The following is a 20,104-nucleotide window of genomic DNA, read 5'->3' on the forward strand; positions in this document are numbered from 1 at the left end:
TCAGCCAGCATTGGTGGATTCCAGTTGCCCGGGTACTGTTTCTTCATGACCGCAATGTCCTGGTGAAACCTTTCACTATGCTTGTCACTGACAGTGCCAAGATTTGCAAGGAAGAAGTCTAAATAGGAATGTAGAAAATGAATCTTTAGTGACATACTATACTTCATGGTTTTGTATGCCTGAAACATGTTGTCATCCAGCTGCTCATAGTTTGATGCTCTATAGTTGCCAAGAACATTCTTGAATGCCTTCTATTCAATTGTTTTCAGTCCCACTAAAAGTTCTTTACACTGTCTGTCACTGATGACTAACAAAAATGCCTTCCTTAATCTTGGCATCAGTTATTCTGTGAAACGTTTGTCTCAAATATCAAAATCTTTTATGGAAATTTATAGCCTTTCTAACACCTGTCCTGCCAAGCAGCATCTGCCCTGCTTAAGAATCCCCAGGCATGCCTGGACAAAATAGAGAACTTTCCAGCTTACATTGTGGGCAACATTTTACTTGACTTGAATTTTGAATAGAAACAACAAATATGGATCATTTTTTTAAAAAATGGTGCACGATGGGGAAATTTCAAGGTGATTTTTATAATCAGCAGCCCAAAATCCATAAGATACCCCCACAAGTATTCAGGAAGCAAAATCTTTATCGTCCAGTGTAATAGATCTGAATGGGTAGTTAGAATATGAAGCTCACTTTAGCATTGTAAATAGGCTTAACAACATCTTTCTCCACAACCACTCAACTATCTGTTCTGACACTCTGGTTCCCATTCCCCTGCAACCCTAGATTTAACATCAACCCCCCGCCCTCCACCCCCACCCCCACAATCATGCAGCAATAGCAAACTGCTAGGAATAATAATCTTTTATTTGCAATGGCAGGCATTTAAAGGTTGCATGGATGAACTTGCAATGGCAGGCATTTAAAGGTTGCATGGATGAACTACAACAATTGTTCATCCCAGTTTGGCAAAAGAATAAATCAAGGAAGGTAGTGCACCCGTGGCTGACAAGAGAAATTAGGGATAGTATCAATTCCAAAGAAGTAGCATACAAATTAGCCAGAGAAAGTGGCTCACCTGAGGACTGGGAGAAATTCAGAGTTCAGCAGAGGAGGACAAAGGGCTTAATTAGGAAGGGGAAAAAAGATTATGAGAGAAAACTGGCAGAGAACATAAAAACGGACTGTAAAAGCTTTTATAGATATGTAAAAAGGAAAAGACTGATAAAGACAAATGTAGGTCCCCTGCAAACAGAAACAGGTGAATTGATTATGGGGAGCAAGGACATGGCAGACCAATTGAATAATTACTTTGGTTCTGTCTTCACTAAGGAGGACATAAATAATCTTCCAGAAATAGTAAGGGACAGAGGGTCCAGTGAGATGGAGGAACTGAGCGAAATACATGTTAGTAGGGAAGTGGTGTTAGGTAAATTGAAGGGATTGAAGGCAGATAAATCCCCAGGGCCAGATGGTCTGCATCCCAGAGTGCTTAAGGAAGTGGCCCAAGAAATAGTGGATGCATTAGTGATAATTTTTCAAAACTCGTTAGATTCTGGACTAGTTCCTGAGGATTGGAGGGTGGCTAATGTAACCCCACTTTTTAAAAAAGGAGGGAGAGAGAAACCGGGGAATTATAGGCCGGTTAGCCTAACGTCGGTGGTGGGGAAACTGCTGGAGTCAGTTATCAAGGATGTGATAACAGCACATTTGGAAAGCGGTGAAATGATCGGACAAAGTCAGCATGGATTTGTGGAAGGAAAATCATGTCTGACGAATCTCATAGAATTTTTTGAGGATGTAACTAGTAGAGTGGATAGGGGAGAACCAGTGGATGTGGTATATTTGGATTTTCAAAAGGCTTTTGACAAGGTCCCACACAGGAGATTAGTGTGCAAACTTAAAGCACATGGTATTGGGGGTAAGGTATTGGTGTGGGTGGAGAATTGGTTAGCAGACAGGAAGCAAAGAGTGGGAATAAACGGGACCTTTTCAGAATGGCAGGCGGTGACTAGTGGGGTACCGCAAGGCTCAGTGCTGGGACCCCAGTTGTTTACAATATATATTAATGACTTGGATGAGGGAATTAAATGCAGCATCTCCAAGTTTGCGGATGACACGAAGCTGGGTGGCAGTGTTAGCAGTGAGGAGGATGCTAAGAGGATGCAGGGTGACTTGGATAGGTTGGGTGAGTGGGCAAACTCATGGCAGATGCAATTTAATGTGGATAAATGTGAAGTTATCCACTTTGGTGGCAAAAATAGGAAAACAGATTATTATCTGAATGGTGGCCGATTAGGAAAAGGGGAGGTGCAACGAGACCTGGGTGTCATTATACACCAGTCATTGAAAGTGGGCATGCAGGTACAGCAGGCGGTGAAAAAGGCGAACGGTATGCTGGCATTTATAGCGAGAGGATTCGAGTACAGGAGCAGGGAGGTACTACTGCAGTTGTACAAGGCCTTGGTGAGACCACACCTGGAGTATTGTGTGCAGTTTTGGTCCCCTAATCTGAGGAAAGACATCCTTGCCATAGAGGGAGTACAAAGAAGGTTCACCAGATTGATTCCTGGGATGGCAGGTCTTTCATATGAAGAAAGACTGGATGAACTGGGCTTGTACTCGTTGGAATTTAGAAGATTGAGGGGGGATCTGATTGAAACGTATAAGATCCTAAAGGGATTGGACAGGCTAGATGCGGGAAGATTGTTCCCGATGTTGGGGAGGTCTAGAACGAGGGGTCACAGTTTGAGGATAGAGGGGAAGCCTTTTAGGACCGAGGTTAGGAAAAACTTCTTCACACAGAGAGTGGTGAATCTGTGGAATTCTCTGCCACAGCAAACTGTTGAGGCCAGTTCATTAGCTATGTTTAAAAGGAAGTTAGATATGGCCCTTGTGGCTACAGGGGTCACGGGGTATGGAGGGAAGGCTGGGTTCTGAGTTGGATGATCAGCCATGATCATAATAAATGGCGGTGCAGGCTCGAAGGGCCGAATGGCCTACTCCTGCACCTATTTTCTATGTTTCTATGTTTCTATGTTTACACAGATTGTCTTCCTTCGCCTATTAGTTATTTGTCGGTCTTTGCTTGTGTGTAGATTTTCATTGATTCTCTTGAATTTCTTTATTCTGCTGTGAATGCCTGCAAGAAAATGAGTCTCAGAATAGTATATGGTGATAGATATGTGATAATAAATATACTTTAAACATTGAACTTTGAACCTTTCTCAAGGATAATGTCTTCCAGAGAGGATGTATATATTAAAATGTTGTTCCTCTAGTTAAAATCCCTTGGCAGATATAAAAACTGAGCAGAGAGGACGTCTGGTCTCTATTTAAAACAAGTTATTAATTTAGGCATGCTGCTATACTTGCATCATCATGTCTGCTCTTAAAAACATTACATTTGTTGTCTGGTCAAATAATGTATTTTGAGGACATAGGGAAGAGCCACCCACATAGAAACATAGAAAATAGGTGCAGGAGTAGGCCATTCAGCCCTTTGAGCCTGCACTGCCATTCAGTATGATCATGGCTGATCATCCAACTCAGAACCCTGTACCAGCCTTCCCTCCATACCCCCTGATCCCTTTAGCCACAAGGGCCATATCTAACTCCCTCTTAAATATAGCCAATGAACTGGCCTCAACTGTTTCCTGTGGCAGAGAATTCCACAAATTCACCACTCTCTGTGTGAAGAAGTTTTTCCTAATCTCGGTCCTAAAAGGCTTCCCCTTCATCCTCAAACTGTGACCCCTTGTTCTGGACTTCTCCAACACCGGGAACAATCTTCCTACATCTAGCCTGTCCAATCCCTTTAGGATTTTATACGTTTCAATCAGATTCCCCTCAATCTTCTAAATTCCAACGAGTATAAGCCTAGTCGATCCAGTCGTTCATCATATGAAAGTCCTGCCATCCCAGGAATTAATCTGGTGAATCTTCTGTGTACTCCCTCTATGGCAAGGATGTCTTTCCTCAGATTAGGGGACCAAAACTGCACACATTGTATATGCTTTGTTAATAGTCTCTGACATTGAGACGGACATCAAGTGCTGCTGGCAGGTCATGAGCTTTGTGAAAGGTGCCCTTCAGTCTGTCTTAAGCAGAAGAGATTCTGCAGATACTGGAAATCCTGAGCAACACACACAAAGTACTGGAGGAATTTAGTAGGTCAGGCAGCTTCTAGGGAGAGGAATAAACAGTTGATATTTTAGACCAATGCCTTTCATTAGGACAGGAAAGAACGGGGAAAGATGCCAGAACAAGAAGGTGGTGTGTGTGTGTGTGTGTGGGGGGGGGGGGGGATGTGAAGGAGGACAAGAAAGATGATAGATGAAACCAGATGGGTGTGGGGGGATGGAGTACAAAGTTGGGAGGTGACAGGTGGGAAAAGCCAAGGGCTAGAGACAAAGGCATTTGCTGGAGAGGAGAGTAGACCATGGGAAAAAGGAAAGGATGTGAGGAACAGGGGGAGGTGATGGTCAGGTGAAGGGAAGAAATAAGAGGCCAGAGTGGGGAATAGAAGAAGAGACAAGACAGGAAGGGAAAAAATCATCAGAAGCTGGAGGAACCGATGTTCATGCCATCAGGTTGGAGGCTACCTAGACAGAATATGAGATGTTGTTCCTCTATTCTGAGAGTTGTTTCATCATTCAAAAGAGGAGGCCATGGACTGACATGCTGGAATGAAAGTGGGGGTAGGAATTAAAATGGGCGGCCACGAAGAAATTCTGCTTTTTTATAGAGGTACTAAGCAAAGTGGTCCGCCAACCTACACCAAGTTGCACAAATGTAGAGGAAACCACATCGTGAACATCAGATATGGTAGTCGACCTGAAAAGATTCACAAGTGAAGTGTTGTTTCAGTTGGAAGAACTGTTTGGAGCCCTGGATGGTGATGAGGAAGGAGGTGAATGGGCAGGTGTACACTTCAACTGCTTGCAGGGATAAGTGCCAGGAGGGGGATTAGTGGGCAGGGAATGAATGGACAAGGGAATCACAGAGAAAAGTGCAGAGTAGGGGATGAGTTGAAGATGTGATTGGAGGTAGGATCCTGTTGAGGTTCTAGGAAGATTGGGTGAGTGCAGATGTCCAGGAAATTGGCAGAGATACAAATGAGAGCAGCAACAATGCTGGAGAAAGGGAATTCTTTGAAGAAGGAGGACGGGTCTGATGTTCTGGAAAGGAAAGTCTCATCCTGGGAGCAGATGCAGAACAGCTGAAGGAAGTGAGAAGAGGGAATAGCATTCTTACAGGAGACTGGGTGGGGAGAGGTATAGTGAAGATAGCCATGGAAATTGATGGGTTTGTAAAAGAGTTTGGTAGACAGCTGGAGTAGGTTACATGGTCGGCACAACATTGTGGGCCAAAGGGCCTGTAATGTGCTGTAGTTGTCTATTTTCTATGTTCTATGAAGGGTTGTTTTATGAGTAAAACAGAGATGAATATGAAGAGATTCAGAAAGGGGAAAGAGGTGTCAGAAATAGACAAACAACTAGAGAGCAAAAGATAACAAACTGTGCAAATACAAAATTTAAAAAAAAGAAAATAAAGAACTGTACTGAAAGCATTGACTATGAATATCAATTTTTAAATTATGAATAAAGTTTATTTTGATAAGGAAAAGTCCCTTGTCAGATTGACCAAATGTTTGAAAAGACCTTGAGATTGAAAGAGAGAGCGAGTAAGTTACTTTCAGAATATTACATTCATTTGTGAGTTAGACATTTCTGAAACAGCAAGTGCATTTCTTGTCAAACTAATTTAAATCTGGCAATTAAACCTTCGGAGACTTGTCTGTTTAGTCAAATGACAACTTTGAAAGTGAAGTTGGTGTAAAGGAATTAATCATCCCCACTGCTCATTATACATCTTATCAAAAGAGAAACATTTGCAAGTTTGGAGAAAGAGACAAAGATAGAAGCTAATTAGCTCGATCCTTCAAAGGAGTTGGTGGAGGCACAGTGGGCCAAAAGGCCCAGATCGGTACAGTATCATTCAATGATCATTCAACCCCAATAGAAAGGGACATTTCCTTCAAAATATTTTAAGATATTTATATCATATCTAAACATCAGAGAGTAGAATCATTCTGCCCCATCTTTACTCATAAAACAGCCCTTCATAGAACCTAGAAAATAGACATCTACAGCACATTATAGGCCCTTTGGCCCACAATGTTGTGCCGACCATATAACCCACTCTAGAAGCTGCCTAGAAATTGCCTATCACACAGCCCTTTATTTTTCTAAGCTCCATGTACCTATCTAAGTGTCTCTTAAAAGACCTTATTGTACCCACCTCCACCACCATGGCTGACAGTGCATTCCATGCACCTACCACTCTGTATGAAAAATTTACCCCTGACACCCCCAGTGTACCTACTTCCAAGCACCTTAAAACCATGCTCCCTCATGTTAGCCATTTCAGCCCTGGGATAAAGCCTCTGGCTATCAATATTATCAATGCCTCTCATCATCTTATACACCTCTGTAAAATCACCTTTCAACCTTTGTCACTCCAAGGAGAAAAGGCCAAGTTCACTCAACCTGTTCTCATAACCCATGCTCTTCAATCCAGGCAACATCCTTGTAAATCTCATCTGCACCCTTTCTATAGTTTCCACATCCTTCTTGTAGTGAGCTGATCAGAACTGAACATTGTACTCCAAGTGGGATCTAACCAAGGTCTTAACTATGACATTAACTCACGGCTCTTGAACTCATGCCAGGAATGGATTCAGCCCAATATATTATGGGCTTATCCACAGCAACACGCAGCAGGCCAGGCAGAATTTTCAGAATTTTTCAAGTTTACGGGTATATCCAACCCACCATCAGTAGTGTTTGCAGGAGGTGCTGCCCCAAGAAGGCACATTTATCATCAAAAATCCCACCAAGCCATCTTTTTACAACTATAATTGGGAAGAAATCAGAATCAGAATTAAGTTTAATATCACTGGCATATGTTACGAAATTTGTTAACTTTGCAGCAGCAATACAATGCAGTAGATGATAACAGAGAGAAAAAAAAGAAAACTGTGAATCACAGAAAGTGTATGTATATCTTAAATAGTTAAATTAAATAAGTCATGCAAGAAAAAGGAAATAAAAAAAAGCAGTGGGGTAGTTTCCAGGGGTTCAATGTTCACTCAGAAATCGGATGGCAGAACAAGATACTTCCGGGGCTCCGTTGAAGGCAACTCACACAAGCAGCCATCCAGGAAAAAGAGAATTGGATTTCAAATTGAATTCAGAATTGATCTACTATCATCACAGCTACCAGAAATACAGTAAAAAGACTTGTCTTGCGAACTCTTCACACAGTGCATTGAGGGAGAACAAGGCAAAACAATAACAATGCAATGACAATGAAGCATGAAGTCCGACTTGACCAAGTTCCAGGTCAGTTACTTCCCCTCAGCCATTTTTTTCTTGAATCATTTGGTTATTTACAGGTCACGAGTAGAGAGGGCTGTAAAGAGAAATTTTAGCACATTGGTCTTCATAAATCAGAGTTCTGAATACAGGAATTGGGATGTTATGTTGAAATTGTATATGGCATTGGTGAGGCCAGATTTGGAGAATGTATGCAGTTTTGGTCCCCTACATGCAGGAAAGATATTTAGCACTCTGGGGTGGGGGTCAACAGCCTTTATTGTTCTTGTTTTAAAATGCTTTCGTGGGATTATGGTGGGATGTTCAAGTTCATTTTAGCTCGGGTTATACAATTATTCTCATGTGTGTTTGTAGATCACCCTGACTGTAACCGGGGTGTGTACTAACCACTTCCCCGTCTGTATGTGACTGAGTGGGCTCCCTCCCCGGGTCATAGCACCCAGGCTGTTTTTGTGTTTGTTGCAGTAAAAATGAGCTTTTCTTGTCTATCATCATGGACCGAATTCTCGCCACAATATCAGTAAGGTTGAAGGAGGATAGAGAAAATTTTCAAGGATGTTGCAGGGACTTGAAGACCTGAGTTACAGGGAAGAGTTGAATAGGTTGAGACTTTATTCATAGGAGCACAGGAGAATGAGGGGAAATTTTGCAGAGGTATAGAGAACTATGAGAAATATAGATAAGTTAATACAAGCAGGCTTTTTTTCCACTGAGGTTGGGTGAGTCTATAACTAGAGGTCATGGGTTATGGGTGAAAGGTAAAATATTTAAGGGGAACCTTAGGATGAACTTCTTCACTCAGAGGGTGATGTGAGTGTGGAACGAGCTGCCAACCGAAGTTATGGGTGTGGATTTAATCTCAACATTTTAAAGAAGTTTGGATGGGTACAAGGATGGGGGGGCGCGGTGTTATGAAGGGTTATAGTCCAAGTGTGGGTCGATGTGACTAGGCAGAAGAACAGTTTGGCACGGACTAGATGGGCCCCAGGGCCTGCAAAATTCTATGACTCTATGACTTTACGTGTGAACAGGAGAGGGCTCCTGAAGGTGATATAAGATCAGTTAAAGTGGGGAGATTTTGCAAGGTTATTGGGAGTACATTATTAAATTGAGTCTATAGTTTGTGGAGTCAGTTCAGTGTTTTGGTGATTGGTGTTATCCATACTGGTTTAGGAGCCTGATGGTTGAAGGCTAATAACTGTTCTTGACCTGGTGATGTGGGACCTAATGGTGGGACTTAGATGAACCAAAGGGGTTGTTTCTGTGCTCTATGACTCTATGATTCTAAGACCTTAAGACTTAAGTTATTTACTGTAATAGAGCTCATAAGTGTTCCCAGATCCTTGTTACAGTAGATTGCAGATTCCTTTATTATTGTCACCTGTTCCAAGGTACAGTAAAAACGTATCTTGCATAGTGCTCATGCAGATCATTTTGTTACACAGTGCATTGAGGCAGTACAAGGAAAACAATAGCAATGCAGAACATAGTGTTACAGTTACAGAGAAAGTGCGGAAAAGATAAACAAGAAAGTACAAAGTCATAACGCAGTAGATTGCGAGGCCAAGAGTCCATCTTGTTGTACTAGAGCATCATTCAGTGTTCTTATAACACTGTTGTAGAAGCTGTCCTTAAGCCTTGTGGTACATGCTTTCAGGCGTTTGTATCTTCTGCCCAAGGGAGAGAATGTCTAGGGTGGGGAGCGGGGTGGTCTTTGATTTATTCTGCTTGAGGGAAGTTGGAAAAGTTGCCTGGATTAGGCGAAGTTTGGTTGACAGGGAGTTTAATGACATTTATATATATTTTATAATGAGACAGTAAAGGGGCACAACCTGAAAATCAGAGTTAAGAAATTGAGGAGTGAGGTCAGAAATTTCCTCTCCCCTGAAGAGCTGGAGAAATCCTACATTTCAGGTGGTTCCTTAAGGTTGTCGTAGCTGAGGTGGTAGTGGGGATATGCTCCCACTACCTACTAAATAAGTATCAAATAGTCTCTGACAACCAAGTCCAGCTCCTGGTCTTCAAGTGCTGCTCAGTTACTAAGTCCAAAGGAACCATTTCTACTGACAGGAGAAAAGGCAATGGTGGATTACCGGTCCCTTAAAACCAGTCACTTCAGGCAGTTGGGGTTCATCAGCTATGGTTGGAAGTTCATCTGGGAGAAGGAAAAGTCTGATCTCAAACCTCGGCTGTCTTGTGGCTGTACCCACTCATGGGGAAGGCTTCAGGAGTAAACCCTGAGGGATAATACAGAGCAGGAGTTTGTGAGGCAGCCTTATACTGAGTTCAATGATGACTGGCAATGCCTGCAAAGCCCCTGGTCCCCTGGTGCTGAACAGTATCAGTCTCTGCCGTTTCTTTAGATTCATCAGCTGCACAGGCAACAGCCTGCTGTCAATACTGTATTGCTGTGGCTTGCATATCACGTAGACAGCTGGGACACAATATCCATGGTCAACCCTGACCAACAAGGGGCCTCACACTTCAAAACCAGTTACTTGTTGGACCATTGTCTGAGGATTGGACACTCTGAGGGTGATAGGCAGATGAGGGAGAAAGCTATGTGAAGCTCGGAGGTGATAGATGGAAGTGACTCAGGGCTGAAGGTGATGGAAGCAAATGAGACAAAGAACAATGGAAGAAGGGTGGGAGAGGAACCATTGGGAGAGGTGAGAGGCTGATGGGCAGATGAAGAGGGTGGTAGAAAGGGACAGAAAATAGGGAGATGGGGGCCAGGTGGATCAGGAGAAGAAAAAGGAAACAAAAGGGAGAATGGAAAGAGGAGAAGTACTTACCAAAAGTTTGGTAATTCATGCTGGACATAAATAAATGAATGAATGAAATTTATTTCAGTCAGTACAAACATAACATCCCCACACCTGGACCTACCTATCAGCTGCCAGCTCTTGATCCACCTCATCCCTCCCCACCATTTTATACTGGCGACCTCCTCCCTATCTTTCAGTGCAGATGAAGAGTCTCATGCAGCTGAAACGTTTCAGCCCAAAATGACGACTCTCCATTTCTTTCCATTGATGCTGCCTGACCTACTGGAGTTACTCCATTGCTCTGTGTGTTTCTGCAGATTCCAGCATCTACGGTTTATTCTGCCTTCGCTCTGCTCTGTTGGAGAGCTGGCCCCGACACAATGGGCAGGATAGATTTCCTTCTGAGCAATAACCACCCCACCAATGTACAATTCATGGTATGCTGTAAACCTGGTTGATCTTGAGAGTGTTCTGAATGTGTGATTCCCAGGGGAATAATTGGCTCATTTGTAGCAACCATCAGTGGATGTACAAACTGTGGAGGGAGGGAGGGAACGTCGACTCAGACCATGAGAGGCCTGCATCGGGCATTTTCATGCCTTACAAGGTGCAGATTGGAAGTCTGTGTGGGGCGCCACTCCTCGCACAGACTAGAGCAATGCGTGATTACGTGCCTTGCTCAAGGGCACAAACACACTGCCACAGCTGAGGCTCGAACTAGCGACCTTGAGATCACTAGACAAATGCCTTAACCACTTGGCCACATGCCCAACACAAACTGTGAACACAGATAAAAGCATCATAATTCAGATTGGTAGACAGATACTCAGAATAGATATGTAGAAAGGTAAATTGGTAGATAGATAGATAGACAGGTAGATAGACAGAAGGACATGTCATTCAGCCCATTATGGTTGCACTGATCAATGTTACTGGAAATAATTCTAACTATCTACACTTCTCTGTATCCCTCTAGTCATCCTGCCTCTTAAATCTCATTATTTTATCTCCTTCCCCTACTTCCCTGACGGTGTGTTCCAGGCACCCACTACACTCTGTGCAAAAATTCGACTTTAAACATTCCACATCTCTCCTTAAAGCTATCCTTCTGGCCATGAAAGCATAGAGATATGTGAAAGGTGGAAAGCTTTGTAGAAATCTGACAGAGAGTTTAGAAGGATGTGGAAGCTTTAGGGAGAGTGCAAAGGAGATTTACCAGGGTGCTACATGGATTGGAGTGTATGTTTTATGAGGACAGGTTGAGCAAGCTAAGGCTTTTCTCTCTGGAGCAAAGGCAATCAGGCTCTTGCTTCAAAGGGGATAACTTCACTCACCTTCTCTTGCCCCATCATTGAAATATTCCCACAAACAACAGCCTCTCTTTCAAGGATTCTTCATCTCGTGTTCTTGATATTTATTGCTTGTTTATTTATTATGTTGCACTACTAGAGCACAAATGGCACCCCACCCAGGCAACACTGTAAGCGCTAAGGACAGCAAGAAGCAAGGCCCAGGAAACAGCCAGACACTGTGCAAATGACTACTGGCTACAACTATGCTAAAGCATTCAGTCATCATTTGACACAGGCAACAACCGTGGAGTGTACGAGGGGATCAAGAAAGCCATCGGGCCAACCCAGAGCAAGACAGCACCATTGAAAACCATAACAGGCGAGACCATCAATGACAAAGGCAAGCAGATGGAGAGATGGGTGGAGCATTACTCTGAACTCTTCTCCAGAGAAAACAGCATCTCGGACAGTGCGCTAGATGCTGTGGAATGCCTGCCTGTCATGGAAGAACTGGATGCATTGTCGACTGCTGAAGAGCTGAGTAAAGCCATCTACAGCCTGCCCACTGGGAAGGCACCAGGATTGGATGGCATTCCACCAGAGGCCAGCAAATTCGCAAAGGGCATCCTGCTAAACCGCCTACATGAACTACTGTGCCAGTGCTGGACAGAGGGAGCAGTGCCGCAAGACATGAGAGACTGCAACATTGTCACCCTATATAAGAACAAAGGGGACAGAAGCGACTGTAACAACTGCAGGGGAATCTCCTTGCTGAGCATCGTTGGGAAGGTCTTCACCCGCGTGGTCCTGAACAGACTGCAGAAAATAGCTGGAAGGGTATATCCCGAGTCTCAGTGCAGTTTGGGGTCGGAACGCTCCACAATCGACATGATCTTCTCCCTTCGACAGCCACAAGAGAAATGCAGAGAGCAAAGACAACCACTCTACGTCGCTTTCATTGACCTTACGAAGGCCTTCGAGCTTGTGAGCAGAGACGGCCTGTTCAAAATCCTCCCCAGGATTGGTTGTCCCCCGAGGCTCCTCAGGATAGTTTAGTCATTCCACACAGACATGAAGGGCGTCGTTCAGTTCAACGGCTCTTCTTCGGAGGCCTTCAACATCCGCAGTGGTGTGAAGCAGGGCTGTGCGCTTGCCCCCACCCTGTTCGGCGTCTTCTTCGCAGTCATGCTGAAGCACGCCTTTGGAACATCAACTGATGGTGTCTACCTCCATACCAGATCGGACGGGAGGCTGTTCAGTCTGTCCCGGCTGAGGGCGAAAACCAAGGTTCATGAAGTACTCATCAGGGACATGTTGTTTGCAGACGACGCGGCACTGGCAACACACTCCGAAGAGCAACTGCAATGCCTCATGGACAGCTTCTCAAGAGCTTGCCAGGACTTCAGCTTGACCATCAGCCTGAAGAAGACTAATGTGTAGGCCAAGGCTTTGAGCAGCCCCCTGCCATCACCATCAACAACTACGAGCTGGAGGTAGTTCATGAGTTTACATACCTTGGCTCCACCATCACGGACAGCCTCTCCCTAGACCCCGAGATCAACAGACGGATCGGACGAGCAGCCTCAACAAGTGCCAGGCTGACAAAGAGAGTCTGGGAGAACAGAAAGCTGATGACGCACACCAAAGTTGCAGTCTACAGGGCCTGCATCCTCAGCACACTGCTTTACGGCAGCGAGACCTGGAGCCTCTACTCTAGACAAGAGCGGCGTCTTAACGCCTTCCACCTTTGCAGCCTGAGACGCATCCTGGACATCACGTCGACTGACCGAGTCACCAACAATGAGGTCCTAGCCCGTGCCCAGATACCCAGCCTCTTCACCCTGCTCCAACAACGCCATCTCTGCTGGCTGGGCCACGTACACCGCATGTCAGACGGGAGGATCCTGAAAGACCTGCTGTATGGGGAACTGGCCTCCGGCAAGAGAGCACAAGGGCGGCCTCATCTTTCTTTCAAAGACATTTGCAAGAGAGACATGAAGTCACTGAAAATGAACGTCGAGAGGTGGGAGGACATCGCAAGCGATCGCTCTCACTGGAGGCTGGAACTACGCAGAGGTCTAAAAAGAGGAGAAGAGAAGCTGAGGCTTGCTGCTGAAGAAAAGCGCACTCGTCGGAAAAACAGCACCAAGACAACACTGGAGGACAGCGCCTTCAAGTGCAGTCGCTGCAGCCGAGACTGTCACTCCCGTGTGGGACTCTACAGCCACAACAGATGCTGCTCTAACACAGACTGAAGCAAGACTTTCCAGGCGCAGATCCGTGGTCTCGTGAGACTAACGGATGCCACCATTTATTATTATTTCTTCATTTTGTATTTGCCCAGTTTGTCGTCTTCTGCACTCTGGTTGAACTCCCTGGTTGGGCAGTCTTTCATTGATTCTGTTATGATTATTATTCGATAGATTTACTAAGTATGCACACAAGAAAATGTGGATGAGAGGTGTTAATAGAGGTGTACCAGGTAATAAGAGGCATCAATTGAGTGGATAGCCAAAAAGATTTTCCCAAGGCAGGAACGGATTTTTCCATGGGGCATACAGTAAATGGAGGAAAGTACAGGGGGGATGCCTAAGATGAGTTTTTTTAATCAGTATGTGGTAGCTGCCTGGAACACCTTGCTGGGATGGTGGTAGAGGCATATACTGTATATTCAAGCATTTAAGAAACTCTTAGATAGGCACATGGGTGACAGATAAGTGAAGGGCTGCACAGGAGGGAAGTGTTAGATTGATTTTAGAGTTTGCACCACATTGTGTAATTTTCTATGTGCTATGTTCTATTAAGTTTAATAAAAATATATGACATTTTCAACCTGGGAGAAAGATTTGGACTACCTATCCTATCAGTACTTTACATGATTTCATACTGTACATTTCAATCAAATCCTTCCTCAGTTTCCAACACCCCAGAGAAAACGATCCTGGTTTGACCAACGTCTATTTATATCTAATGCACTTCAATCTCGACAACATTCTGGTACCCTTCTGCATGCTTTACATTCTCCATATGGTATGGTGACTAGAACTGCACATAATACTCCAAATGTGGCCTACCAATTCTAACACAGAAGCGAGAAAATGTTGCAGGGAAATAAGGAGAAGAGAAGGGATTTTTCTGTCCAGACCAAGTATGGACCCAATGGACACTGTGGCATTCCTCAGAGTTTTAAGTAAGTTGACTTCAAGTCATCGATGTGTTATATTCAGGAAATATTATACAACTGTCATATTCCAGGGAAAGAAATTGATCTATTAGGTTCAGCGAATACTATGAGTTAATCTCAATGTTGTGAGCCTGTCTGGTTCAGGGATAGTCAGCTCAAGAACTCAGTGCATGAATGAAAAGAGGTTAAAGTGTTGGCAAAACATTGTGGCCCAAAGGACCCGTACTGTGCTGTTATGCTGTAATGTTCTGTGTTCTATGATCTATAACCCTATTCCAAAAAATAAAATTAATTAAAAGCCCCCAAAACAAGCACAGAGTGAGGAATGCAAGGCTCCACTCAACGTTGGAAAATATTCCAAAGTTGAATAAAAATAGTGGATGGATCTCCAATCAAGTTGTGGATGACTCAGCCAATCACATCCCTGCAATGCAGGCCCTCCTGTTTTGACCACAGGCACACCCAATGTAGTTTGTTGTTGTATTTCACTGTTGTGAATGTCATTCTCACAGGAGTTATCTTTTCTCCGGTATATATTCTAAGTTGGATATCTGCAGGCTTCAGTTCAGTAACTTTTATCTTTGAAATGCTATTCAAACTTATTTTGTGGAATGACTGAAACAGGCAAGTCAGTGTCCAATTCCATTTTAATAAATTTGCCATTCACTTCAGGTGTAAGCCATATTGCTTGTCTATTGTTAGTTTTCACATAGTAAATCTTAAGGCGTGTTTTGCATCACTCTCATCAGACTTTTCATCAACAGCATGCAGATTAGTGTTCTGTTTGAAACTGCAACTTGACCTTTATCTTTTTCTCTTTCCTCTGCAGTCCATCTATTTTTGTCTGCCTGACGTGTTCTTTGTATTTGTCTTTTTTTTTGCATTTTTTGCAAGTTGCACCTTTAAATGTGTGTTGGTCTGGTGAGTATGAACCCCTCCCACAATGGTAGTGCAATTTATTTGGCCGGGCGCATTTCAGTTCAGACATTGCAACTTTGTTCCTGCTCACGTCCATTCCTGACAGCAACTCAATGCCATCTCTGTCTGCTGTTTCCATTGATACAGCTATTTCATCTGATCTTTTAAATGTAAATTGTGCATCAGTTAGGAGCCATTTTTGAATGTTTTGTTGTAAGATTCCACAAAATAAGTAATTCTTCCATGCATCAATAAGCCCATTACTGAACTAACAATGCTCAATCTCTTTAATTCAGCCACATACACTGAAATGAAATTCCTTTCCTTTTGATTCCGCTTATGAAACCTAAAGCATTTTACAATCAACAACGGTTTTGATTCTAGGTGTTCCTACGTTAGTTTCACAGTATCAGCAAAACTCATTTTGGCTGATTTGGTTGGAGCAGTTAAAGTCCAAAGCAAACTGTATGCCTCTAATTCCATTTCACTCAGCAAAACTGATGTTTCTCATTGACTATTCTATTTGCTTTAAAATACTTCTCAATTAGCTCAGTATACCTGAGCCAGTTATCTGTTGTGCAATCAAGTATGTCTATCTTTCTGATGTAGCCAGCCATTTCTGCTCTTGCTTTATGATTATTATCACATGGTACTCAATGTCCATGAGCTCCATGAATTTCATTCATTCCCTGTCTTTTTTTAAACATGATCATCTTTCCTTTTGTGAAGAAAGAAAAAAATGGTGCTTTTAATTTTTAACTTAATTGTCACTGTGCTTTTTAAAAAAAACTCAAACAGCTCGTTACACTTCAACAGGTAGGTGGCTACCTCATGGTCATTTAAAACTTTTTCATCACCATTGTTATGTTTTGTAACTCCAACGTAAAATTAATTAAAAGCAAAAAAAAATCATAGTGCAAATCTAACTTTATGAGGCATGCACATACCATATGGTAGTGTCATAATGTATGCAGGTCACTTACAGTAATTTTACATATAAATCATAATGAATTATTTAAAAGAACAAGAATGCATAATTTACAAGGATGTTGCCGGGTCTTGAGGACTTGAGCTATAAGAGAAGATTGAATAGGTTAGGACTTTATTCCTTGGAACGTAGAAGATTGAGGGGAGATTTGATACAGGTAAGCAAAACTAGGAGTGGTATAGATAGGGTAAATTCAAGCAGGCTTTTTTTTACTGAGGTTGGGTGGGACTACCACCAGAGGTAATGGCTTAAAGGTGAAAGGTGAAAAGATTATGGGGAACATGAGGGGAATCTTCTTTACTCTGAGGATGGGGAGAGTGTGGAATGAGCTGGCAGCTGAAGTGCTGTATGCTAGCTTGGTTTCAACATGTGAGAGAAGTTTAGATAGGCAAATGGATGGATGGCTATGGTCCCAGCAAGTCGATGGGCGTAAACAGTTTGACAAAGATTAGAGAGGCTGAAGGGCCTGTTTCTGTGCTGTACTTTTGTTTGACTGTATGACTCTTATCAAAGAATATATTTACAATATTGCTTAAATATTACTGAAATATTAAATACACAAGAGTTCTCATCTGCCATCCCCCTCTCTCATTTAATTCTATGCTCCACCTTCTTCAATCAGGTTCTATCACTGCAGCTCCTTTGTTGCCCCCATCAATCACCTGCCAGCCTCCTTCACTCCCTCCACCCTTCTTTCCTTCCCCACCTGACTCCATCTGCTGCTAAACCCTTTCGCCTATCACCTGCCAACTCTAGTGCCACATGTTCCCTTTACCTCATTGTACTGGCTATCACTCATATTCTCTTTCAGTCCAGATGAAAGGTGTCAACATAAAGTGTTGGCTTCCCATTTTTGACTGCCCACTTCCCTCCATTGATGCTGCCTGATCTGCTGAGATCCTCAGCAGCGAGTTTTTGTGCTCCAGATTCTGGCATCTGCAGACTTCTGCACCTCAGCATCAGAATCATCACTGGCGTATGTTGTTTTGTGGCAGCACTACAGTGCAAGACATGAACAATTTCTATAAGTTACAACAAGGAATATAAGAAGTAAATAAGTAGGGCAAAAAGAGTGAACGAGTGAGGTAGTGTTCCTGAGGTAGAGTGAGGAATGGGTCATGAACAGTTCAGAAATCTAATGATGGACAGGAAGAAGCTGTTGTTCAAATGCTGAGTTTGGTCTTCAAGCTCCTGTATCTCCTCCCTGATGGTAGTAATGAGAAGAGGGCATGTCCCAGATGCAGAGGGCCTTTAATGATGAATGCTGTTCTCTTGATGCATTGCCTCTTGACAATGTCCTTCATGGCAGCAAATCTTGTGCCCATGATGCTGCTGGTTGAGTCTTCAACCCTCTGTAGCTTTTTCCGATCTTCAGCATTGGTGCCTCCATGTCAGTCTCAGATATCAGTTCAGAGTTATTAATGCATAGAGCCAGCCATGGACAAAACAACCATAAATTTCAGAAGATATTTTTCTTCAGGATATTCAACAGGACTGTCAGGCAACGTAGAGATTTTTTTGGAAGGTTGCATAGAACTGGTTTTGACATATCATCATTTGTTTAATATGATCATGTGGATTGATCATGTGTATAGTCAGAGGCTTTTCCCCAGGGCTGAAATGGTTGCCACAAGAGGACACAGGTTTAAGGTGCTGGGGAGTAGGTACAGAGGAGATGTCAGGGGTAAGTTTTTTACTCAGAGACTGGTGAGTGCGTGGAATGGGCTGCCGGCAACGGTGGTGGAGGCAGATACGGTAGGGTAATTAAGAGACTTTTGGATAGGTACATGGAGCTCAGAAAAATAGTGTGCTATGGTTAAGCCTGGTAATTTCTAAGGTAGGAACATGTTCCGCACAACTTTGTGGGCCGAAGGGCCTGTATTGTGCTGTAAGTTTTCTATGTTTCTATGTTTCTAATGTACCTTCCCACAGGAGGTGAACAGCTTAGGCATCATTTCAAACCAAGGGCTTCAACTGTTATCGACCGTCTACGGTGCTTGTGGTTTGTGGCTTGCTTTGGTTTCCACCAAACTTTTGTTTTGTTTAGGTGGATCTGGAATGTTGCTCTGATATTTTTATCTAAAATACATCAGGCTGACAGCTTTCTAACCTTTTGAAATAGCTACATGACCAGTTATCATTCACAAAAATCGATCATCTCCAGAAGACATGCTGACCCTGTGCTTTACGAGCTGGTCTTGCTCACCCTGAGTAAGCTGTTGTGTTGCCATGCCAACACATTCAGCTTTCATCAAAGAACTGGCCAAGGACTAAAATGAAAGGACAAACGATTTTCTGTCCAGAAAAAAAATCTCTTGAAACACATTTCGATTTCAAAATGAGATAAATCTGATTCGTGTATTTTTGTTAAACATAATGACTTTATTTTTGTGTTCTGCTCAGGAAAGGGAATGTTCTTGAAGACCAAAAGATAAAAGACAGACTTAAATTTCTGTAAAGGCTTTCACAATCTCATAGTCCTCTAAGCTACTTTACAGTCAAAGAAGTACTTTCTCAGCATAAGCTTCATCGTTCATTCATTGCCCGTCAAGAAAGCTGTGGAAAGCGACCTACAAATGAATAGCTGAAGTAGTTCAAAGTTTGAAGTTAATTTATTTCCCGAGTATACGGCGTATAGACAGCCTTGAGATCTGCTTTCTTGAAGACACCCACAGAAAAATAAAGTAATACTATAGAAACCACAAAAAGTCATTCATAATAAACACAGAGGCTTTGAAAGTGAGCCGACAGGAGTGATGTCAGTTCAGCACTTTGGCGAGTGAAGCTATCTATTCATTAGGTATCAGTGAGATCCCCACCTCATTCTTCTAAACTCCAACAAGAACAGGTCCAGAAACATCAAAAGCCCCTCATACGTTCTCAGAATCATTCCCGCAAACCTCCTCTGGACCCTTTCAAATGCCAATACACCTTTTCTTTGATGTTGTGGTGCTTGCTGCGCTTGGCAATTAGCTTGCGGACACCACCACCAGTCGAGGTGACATCCTCAGTGCACAGTTGTTGGTATTTCTCTCTGGAACTGCACATGTTTATATAGCCAGATGTTTGCTTGCCTTGAAAACGCCTCAACCTGAGCTACGAATATTCACCACCATCCTAAACATCCTTTCTTAGATAAGGAACCAAAACTGTTCACTGTAATTCAAATGCGGTCTGACCAATGACTTATAAAGCCACAGCATTACATCCTTGCTTTTATTTTCTAATCAATATCTGCTCCTGCTTCATTGCCTTCCCTGTTTCTCTCCCTCCTGCCTCAAGATTGAAGTCGAACAACCAGGTAAGATGGAACATCACCACGAATGCCATTTAACAATTCACGGCTGGCAGATGCTCTGGTGAGTGAGAAGCTGATCGGTTGACTGTGGGGCTACTTAAAGTAAATCAGCATATTCTGAGGTTGGAGCTTGTCTAAGCATGCAGAAGATCAATTGAAGTTACTGTTCTTCTTGCATCATTTGACAGTCAAAGAGCAGCTTGGCAGTTTGATTTGTAACAGCAGCAAGTGATGTATGCATTCATTGAGC

The 20,104-nt window shown here is 43.1% G+C and overlaps 1 long non-coding RNA gene across 2 annotated transcripts in view; it reads right to left on the reverse strand.

Annotated features, from left to right (window-relative positions):
- Nucleotides 1-3,059: 3,059 nt before the first annotated feature.
- LOC134355264 (uncharacterized) overlaps nucleotides 3,060-20,104 on the reverse strand; it is a 52,905-nt gene continuing 35,860 nt past the window's right edge. For both annotated transcript variants that reach the window (XR_010020002.1, XR_010020003.1), the window contains exon 3: nucleotides 3,060-3,148. This is a non-coding gene — a long non-coding RNA (uncharacterized LOC134355264). The remainder of the gene's footprint in view (nucleotides 3,149-20,104) is intronic.

Source organism: Mobula hypostoma, chromosome 12 (assembly GCF_963921235.1).
Source record: "Mobula hypostoma chromosome 12, sMobHyp1.1, whole genome shotgun sequence".
NCBI lineage: Eukaryota > Metazoa > Chordata > Chondrichthyes > Myliobatiformes > Myliobatidae > Mobula > Mobula hypostoma.